Source organism: Schistocerca piceifrons, chromosome 8 (genome assembly GCF_021461385.2).
Source record: "Schistocerca piceifrons isolate TAMUIC-IGC-003096 chromosome 8, iqSchPice1.1, whole genome shotgun sequence".
Classification (NCBI taxonomy): Eukaryota; Metazoa; Arthropoda; class Insecta; order Orthoptera; family Acrididae; genus Schistocerca; species Schistocerca piceifrons.
Genome location: NC_060145.1, coordinates 466,689,754 through 466,699,024, shown reverse-complemented (window position 1 = coordinate 466,699,024; position 9,271 = coordinate 466,689,754). Strand labels below are relative to the sequence as shown.

Here is a 9,271-nt window from a genome sequence, read left to right as displayed (position 1 = left end):
GCCAGCTCCAGTATCATAGATAGACACTAGCATAATTACTCCAATTATGTCCTCGAGGCTTGTGCAATAGCGGGGCACCCATCTGATGCAGAAGCAATTTGTTTTTTTTCCCCACTTACCCTCTCTTTCACTCCTTTCTCTCCCCTGAGTCCACTTGCTTTCCACTCCACTGCCTTTCCTACTCCTCTCGCGTGCGCCTGTCTCACTCCTTTTCTGTGTCCTCTCCCTCCACCGACTCCCCCCTTTGCTTTTCCTTTCCTCCCCTCTTTCGCCCCCTCTCCTGTCTGGGTCCTCCTCCCCCCTCCCATCTGCCTTCGTGTCCACTCTATAGTACAGTGTTTAAGTGATGTGTCAGTGTTGTGGGTCCCGCCGGCCAGAGTGGCCGAGCGGTTCTAGGCGCTACAGTCTGGAACCGCGCCACCGCTACTATCGCAGGTTCGAATCCTGCCTCGGGCATGGATGTGTGTTAGGTTTAAGTAGTTCTTAGTTCTAGAGGACTGATGACCTTAGAAGTTAAGTCCCTTAGCGCTCAGAGCCATTTGAACCATTTTTTTGTTGTGCGTCCCGTTTTTCTTTACGTGTTGTGTACAGACAGCATCCTGTCACTTGGTGTGTTTTCTAACTCTCGTGAACAGACAGTCCCCGATTTTTTAACGCTGTCCGTCTAATTATTATGTGATTTAATCAGCATCACCAATCCAGTGTTTTTATAATTTCACTCCCGCAACATTTCGCCATGTTCCAGTTTTAAACACTCACCGTTTTATCTCCTATTTTTATTGTTTGTTTCTCTACTCATTATGTTTTTAACACTTCTGTAGGCTGCAGAGAGGCATTTTATCTGCTGCCAGCCCTTCCTGAGGGAGGGAATCGAAATTCAAAGCAGGAAAAAAAACCGAGAGGACTAGGGCACCAAGTTTGGGGATTGGCGGTAGCGTTGCTCCAAGAGGCGGTCACGAGGTCCGTGTGGCCGAAACCATGAGCTACGCAAGGAGGGCCTGCGCAGAGGGAAGATACCGGAGTACTTCACCGGGGTCAGCGTCTACTTCAAGCAGCAGGCCGACATCCCGTCGGTTGGTTGGCAACGTTTGTGTCGATAAACCACTCGTGGCCTGGCTGCCCTCTTCTATCTGGCTGTCATGGCTGTACGAGGCTGTACGAGGATGCCCCGCACCAAGGACGCCTCGCGCTGAGAAACGACGCCAGGCGCGGGCGGGGTCGCATGCTCGGAGGCAGGGGTTGTGTAGCCGTATACAGGCAGCCACCGCGCGTACCTTATCGTTTGTTTGTGCGGCTGTAGGGTACGAGCCGTTGTGTGGGTTACTAAATTCAGGCAGCTCTGTGTCACTGGACACTTATGTAGATTATCTCCAGTACGTCCCTCGATTGAGAAATGTTGGGTGACCAATGGCCAAGCGTTCAAATGGTTCAAATGGCTCTGAGCACTATGGGACTCAACTGCTGAGGTCATTAGTCCCCTAGAACTTAGAACTAGTTAAACCTAACTAACCTAAGGACATCACAAACATCCATGCCCGAGGCAGGATTCGAACCTGCGACCGTAGCGGTCTTGTGGATCCAGACTGCATCGCCTTTAACCGCACGGCCACTTCGGCCGGCGGCCAAGCGTTGCCTCTGTGTGGGGAACTGCAGGGAATTATTTCCGTGTGTCAGTTTTCATTGCCTGTCAAGTTTGTGTTAGTTAAGGGACTCGTGTCTGACGTAATTCTGGGGCATCATTTCTTCCGGTATGGTGCTAGATTTTGATACCCGGACCTTATATTTCAGATTTTCCCCCAACGATAGAATAGTCTTTTGTTCATGCGCTCATGTGGGGATGGGAGGTGACACCAGTAGTAACACGTGCCTGCTTGGGGTAGACCACCTCTCTAATCAACAAGGGAAACAGTTAAGCGAACTTCTGGGAGACTTTCCTGACATACTTTGTGACAGGTTGCGAGTTACAGACGTCATTAGATACTATATTCATGTCGTGGGTGACGTGCTGGTTCGCCAGTCTCCATATCGCTTGTCACCACCTAAGGTAAAGATATTGCGGCACAAAATTGAGGGCTCGTTGAAAGACGGAGTCATAAGGTCGTCCACCTTCCCCTATGCTTCCCCCATTTTCTTAGTACCTAAAGATCAGGGACAAAATTTTCGACCTGTGGTTGATTACAGGCTTTTCAATAAAAAGGTGATCTGGGAATCGGTGTCACTGCCTGATCTCCACAACTGTTTCACCTAGTTTTCTAGAGCATCTTGGTTTACGGTTTTAGATCTTAATCAGGCTTATTACCAGACACTCTTAACGGAGGAATCTAAGCATCTCACCGCCTTCGCCACGGACTGGAATTGATGTGAGTCCAGTCGGGATCCGTCCGGTCTGTCAACCGGTGAAGCAGTGTTAACCTGTTTATTGGATAAAATATTAGGTGATTTAAAATTTAATTGCGTCTTAAATTATTTGGACAATGTGGTCATATTTAGTGCCTCCTTTGAAGAGCATTTAGAGCACATCCAGAAGGTACTATCCAGGCTCAGGGATGCGGGGCTGACTGTGAAACTCTCAAAGGTAACCTTGGCTAAGCTCCAAGTGTCAGTTTTGGGTCACTTGGTGTTCGGGGACGGAATTAGCATTTATCAGGAACGCACTAAGGCGTTGAGGAATTTTCCGCAGCCACGAAATAATTGGGAGATTGCCCGATTTCTAGGAATGGCTAATTATTTCCACAGATTTGTCCCAAACATGGCCCAACTTGCAGCTCCGTTAAATTTGGTACGCAGAAATAATGCGAAATTCATTTGGGCTGAAAGTCAACAGGAAGCTTTTGAAGGAATTAAAATTGAGATTGCTAAACCACTGGTTTTATTTAGCAGCACCTGACTTTAAGAAAAAATTTGTGCTCCAGACTGATGCTTGCAATACAGGTTTGGCGGCAGTTCTTTTACAGGAATATCAAGATATCTGGCGTCCGTTAGTATTTGCTTCCCGATGTCTGGAGGGGGCTGAGCTCAATTAATCGGCATATGAGTGCGAAGCATTAGCTGTGTTATTTGACCCGTAAAAATTTCGGTTCTATCTCGAACATCGTGAATTTGACCTAGAGACAGATAATCAGGCCCTTAGTTGGGTCCTAGGAAGACAGGGCGTATCGCAAGATGGGCGGTCCGCAATTTGGCCCCTCATTTTAAGGTTCGGCACGTTAAGGGATCTGATAATCAGGTTGCTGACGCCATTAGCAGGATGTTCCAACAGCACGACCCTGATGAGGATATGCCGGACAGTCACCTAGTATGTACGATTCTTACGGAGGTACCCCAACTGTTTAATAATTCGAAAACCGAACAAGAACAAGACCCATTGTGGAGGCGCCTCAGGAAGCATACACTAGTTGGACAGGGATCCAGTGACAATTTTCTGAGCCGCGAGGAATTAGCGGAGCGGTCTCAGGTGCTGCAGTCATTGATAGCGCGGCTGGTCCCGGCGGAGGTTCGAGATCTCCCTCGGACATGGGTGTGTGTGTTTGTCCTTGGGATAATTTAGGTTAAGTAGTGTGCAAGCTTAGGGACTGATTTCACACACCTTTGAACATTTGAACAATCTTCTGAAGAATGGCATTCTGTGTAACCGCAGGGGTATATCTGGGAAAGCTAGAATTTGTCTCCCGCGAACCTTATTTATTCCGGTACTTCTCCAGTAGGAGGGCATTTAGGTCTTTATAAAACCTTAGAGAAGGTCAAGGAGCAGCTGACCTGGCCAATACTTTATACAGAGGTTTAGTCAAACAGTGCCGAGACTGTAAGAAGGAAAAACCAAGCAACTCCCTGGCAAGGCGATTTCTGCAGTCAGAACATGAAGAGCATCTGTTGGACAAATTGTATGTTGATTATGTGGGCCCGCTTCCCCGGACGAAAAGCTAACTAACATTAGTTGCCGATGCCAACCGACAGCGTGGTGAAGAGATGCCGGGGCTGGATTTCAGCTAAGTAATTTTGTTCGACATGGTACCACGGCATTATAGATTTTAATTTTAGTGTTGACTGTGCTTTACTCTGGCATGTTATAGTAATTTTACGCTTCTGAAGAAGGCTAGATTAATTTAGCCGAAACCTGGTAAAGACCAAAAGAAATTTGTGCAACTGAGGCTGATTCCGAAAAATATCAGTTGCTGACGGGGCAGCAATATGCTAAAAACGAAGATTAAATTCCATCGATATACGAGTTTTTATAAATCTGTTAAGGTGCTCCACAATACCTGTTTTCATGTGGGAGAGTGCTGAAGAGTGCTTTATTCCATATCGCTCCATAACCAACTCGAATCACTTATTGTAAAATATGCCTCCTTGGCCAATTTACAGGATGTCAGGACATCATTTTGTTCAGTCTGCTACAATTTTTCAAGTACCAGTGCAAATTTCTTCTCAGTCTTTTCCTTCAAAGGAAGGGACCAAGCGAATATGGAATACATATCTATGATCATTAAAACCTTTATGCAATTGTGCATATTCGCTCATATCCACAAGATCAGCCTCCCATAACTCGATCAAAACTTGCATTGTGACTCATCTGTGTTGGAATGTTTCGTGAGCAGACGTTTCTAATTCAAGGACCACTATCTCCATGGTTATTATTCAGTAATGTTGTTGTTGTTGTGGTCTTCAGTCCTGAGACTGGTTCGATGCAGCTCTCCATGCTACTCTAACCTGTGCAAGCCTCTTCATCTCCGAAAAACTATTGCAACCTACAAACTTCTGAATCTGCTTAGTGTATTCATCTCTTGGTCTTCCTGTACGATTTTTACCCTCCACGCTTCCCTCCAATACCAAATTTGAGATCTCTTGATGTCTCAGAATGTGTCCTACCAACTGATCCCTTCTAGTCAATTTGTGCCACAGATTCCTCTTCTCCCCAATTCTATTCAGTACCCCCTCATTAGTTACTTGATTTGCCCATCTAATCCTCAGCATTCTTCTGTAGCACCACATTTCGAAAGCTTCTATTCTCCTCTTGTCTAAACCAGTTATCGCCGATGTTTCACTTCCATTCATGTCTACGCTCCATACGAATACTTCCAGAACACATTCCCTGACACTTAAGTCTATACTCGATGTTAACAATATTTTATTCTTCAGAAACGCTTTCCCTACCATAGCCAGTCCATATTTTATATCCTCCCTACTTCGAAAATCATCAGATATTTTGCTTCCCAAATAGCAAAGTCCATTTACTACTTTAAGTGCCTCATTTCCTAATCTAATTCCCCCAGCATCGCCTGATTTAATTCGACTACATTCCATTATCCTCGTTTTGCTTTTGTTGATGTTCTTCTTATATGCTCCGTTCAACTGCTCTTCCAGGTCCTTTACTGTCTCTGACAAAACTACAATGTCGTCGGCAAACCTCGAAGTTTTTATTTTTTCTCCGTGGATTTTAATTCCTACTTCAAAGTTTTCTTTTGTTTCCTTTACTGCTTGCTCAATTGAATAACATCAGTTATAGGCTATAACGTTATCAACTACTTCTTCCCTTTCGTGCCCATGGACTCTTATAGCTGCCATCTGGATTCTGCACAATTGTAAATAGCCTTACGCTCCCTGTATTTCTGTATTTCACCCTCGCCACCTTCAGAATTTGGAAGAGAGTATGCCTGTCAACATTATCAAAAGCTTTCTCTATATCTACTAATGCTAGAAACGTAGGTTGGCCTTTCCTGAACCTATCTTCTAAGAGAAGTCACAGGATAAGTATTGCCACGCGTGTTCCTACATTTCAACGGAATCCAAATTGATCTTCCCCAAGGTCGGCTTCTACCAGTTTTTCCATTCGTCTCTGCAGAATTTGTGTTAGTATTTTGCAACCTTGACTAATTAAACTGACAGTTCGATAATTTTCACACCTTTCAAAACCTGCTTCCTTTGGGATTGTTATTATCGTATTCTTGAAGTCTGAGGGTATTTCCCCTGTATCGTGCATCTTGCCAACCACATGGAAAACGTGTGTCGTGGCTGGCTCTCCCAAGGCTATCAGTAGTTCTACTGGAATGTCGTCTACTCCCTCGGCCTTTCAGTGCTCTGTCAAACTGTTCACGCAGTATCTTATCTCCCATTCAATAATATGTATTCTCAAAAGTCCACAGTGGCTGATATCATTTCGCTTTTATGAGCTGTATTCCTTGTGGTGGCTTGTGCCGTGAATTGTTGTAGTCATTCCATGATTTCTTTGGGGTCTTTATGATATGTATTATATTAATACAAGAATATTACAATTAATGAAGTAATGTGTTCAGCATAATAATGAATGCCAATGTCCTCGCCTTCACTGCGCACACGGGTTAACACTGCTCTGGTAATGTTAATGTGATTCCTACTGTTTGTGCTTTTTGGTCGCCCTTGTCGAGTGTCATCTGGTCTGTGAGCATTAGTAATATGTAGTATTTAGCATATGTTGAATTATTCCTGACCAACTAGAGTATTCTGTGCCTCAAACAGAAGATGTCAACTTTCATCTGACAGCCAAAGCAGAACTATTTCCGTATTTCATCATTGTTTTCCGCTGCAAAATTGGAAAACACGATTATAGTGTTGTCTTTACTTTTTCATACGGTGGAATATCGCTACTATCGCTGTATGTCTGGTACATTACTCTCCTGATACTTTGCAAAATCTTCTGCAATAGCTGGCATCTGGGCTGGAACAGGTTTTTTGAAAGAAATATCTAGTGTTCCACTCAGGTCGTCTAACGATGTGTTAACAATGATAGTCATGTAAGGTTATGGTTAGGTGGTTTCTTCTTCTATGACTGAACACAACTGTGTAAGCTCTAATGACATTGTTTAATTTTGCAATGTAGTCACAGAAATACACGCTTTTACACGGTTCACAGTGTGACAATGTTAAGATAGTTGACAAAATGACGCATTTCGTCCTCTGAAAGTGAGCTAATCCTAAACACAACAGTATTAAATTTTAACTCTCAGAAAGTTAAATAAACCTAAACACAACATTATAAAATTTTAACTAGAAGTTTCATTACAAAATTATTCTTAATATTACGTTATGATTTTGGCCAGTACTACGATAAATCATCCGATTCCGGTTCAAGGTTCGGTACTGTTTTTAGGATGACAATCAAGTCTATGGAGGATGGTTAGTTTTGTGACAAGTTGAACAAAAGATTACCCAAGTCCGCTCGAGCTTACATTGGATGCAAGCTGGTGACCCAACAAGTTTACACCTCTGCACGCAGTATTTAAATGAGCTGTCATCTGACTGACTGCTCTCGCCCTCTGAAATTCCTATAAGACTAATTAAACCTTTGCTGAATTTTCCAGCAGAAACTCTTCCTATGTTTCTTGATATGTAAGAAAACATGAACTCATCCCTACTCTCAGACCATATACATGTGCATGGCTGGGGCAGCGTGCATATCATATGTCCTCTCAGTTCTCCCAAGAACTGGCTGGTTCGTTTCTATAAAGTTGGAGCTGATATCCAGCTAATATTTAGCTGGATGTCAGCAGCTGTGAACGCAGTGTTCACACAAATTTCTCCGCTGCGTTGCACAGAGCGTTATGCTCCCTATTCTGCACTAGATGCCAGTTCAGAGAAGAGTCCTCCCAAAATTTCCATCTTATCTATATCATAGTGACAACTAAATAAAGACACCTACAGCTGTCCTTATCATTTTATTTTATTTTGTTACTACCAGTTCCAACGTTTCAGTGCTTCATCTTAAGACTGTCTTTGATGCAATACAGGTTGATATGATCCGCACGCGTACCACATCTGTTGCCAGCATTACTGGATACGCAGACAATGTGTCAGCATTCCAACCATCAACTGCCAAAATAAAATAAAATCATAAGGATGGCTGTAGGTGTTTTTATTTACTTTTCACGATAGTAAACCACTGTTGTCCCAGAGACCTCCTGCTAAGAGAATGGACATACAAAAGTTTGTCTTTCTCATAGTCGAACTGTCTCCCGACCCGGGTTCTTTCGCACTCCACATCACGGGTTTTTCGACCAATAGGAGCGTTCCTCTTATTTTTGGAAACTCTCTGTGTCAATTGCAAGGGTCCTACCACTAAACTGTGTCGAAATCTCGGCACTTTACTTCTTCCCAGTGCGTTTCCGCCAGTCGGACGCTTCGTGCCTGCTCCAGATGCCTAAAAAGTTAGATGTTTCTATTACGTGTGTACCACTTGCAATTCATGTGATCGAATGCATCACTGGTTTTGTTTTTATCCATTTGGTATTCTGAATACAGTTTTCTAAAGAACTTTTAACATTGCAGCACGTCAGCATTCGTGAATAATTTAATGATTACAAAGAATCCGCCTCGACTGCAAATAGAAACCAGGTGTTGACCTAGGTTTCGGCGTGAATAACCACACTTTCCACGTGTTCCAATGAAGGCGTGGTTATCCACCCCGAAACCTAGGTCAACATCTGGTTTTTATTTGCAATCGAGGCGGATTCTTTATAATCATTACAATCATTAGTTTTCTAAAGCTTTTTCTGTCCTCCTCCGCCGGCTGGTGTGACCGAGCGGTTCTAGGCGCTACAGTCTGGAACCGCGCGACCGCTACGGTCGCGGGTTCGAATCCTGCCTTGGGCATGGATGTGTGTGATGTCCTTAGGTTAGTTAGGTTTAAGTAGTTCGAAGTTCTAGGGGACTGATGACCTCCGATGTTAAGTCCCATAGTGCTCAGAGCCATTTGAACCATTTGTCCTCCTCCTGATGGCCCGACTCGTTACTCTCTCTGCCATCCTAGTCACCTGGTCGGTAAAAAAAAGTTTTCAACTAGCAACAATCGCACCTCGGATAAACCTCATTGGTTACGATATTGCCACTGCGCAAAGGTTGGTCGGTTAGTCGTTGACTCTCGACTGGGACGCCCCTTATGTGGTTTGTGTGGTGCATACTGTGGCACAGCGTTCGCCTCTGTCCGCCCTTGCTACCAGACCAAAACGTTCCCTCTCACTGCTTGTTCCACATTCTGCTCATAGACATGCGTTATATAGAACCGGTGTGTTAGTAACATCAATTGAGTGTCATACCTTTTTGCATTACATACTGATCGGCAAATTTGCTCATTACCACCGAATTAAGTTAGGTATCATATACACCTTACCATTGCGATGTATAAAGTCCTTATGTAAGGTGTGAAAATGACCTTCATTTATTCGGCCACCTTACATATCCGCCTCCTTCCGCATTCAATTTTGCGATGGGTCAATCAGACGCTGAGAAACTGATTGAAGTC

At 44.0% G+C, this 9,271-nt stretch overlaps 1 pseudogene; it reads right to left on the bottom strand.

Annotated features, from left to right (window-relative positions):
* Positions 1-8,783: 8,783 nt before the first annotated feature.
* LOC124712789 lies at positions 8,784-8,869 on the bottom strand (annotated as a pseudogene).
* Between the last annotated feature and the right edge of the window lie 402 nt (positions 8,870-9,271).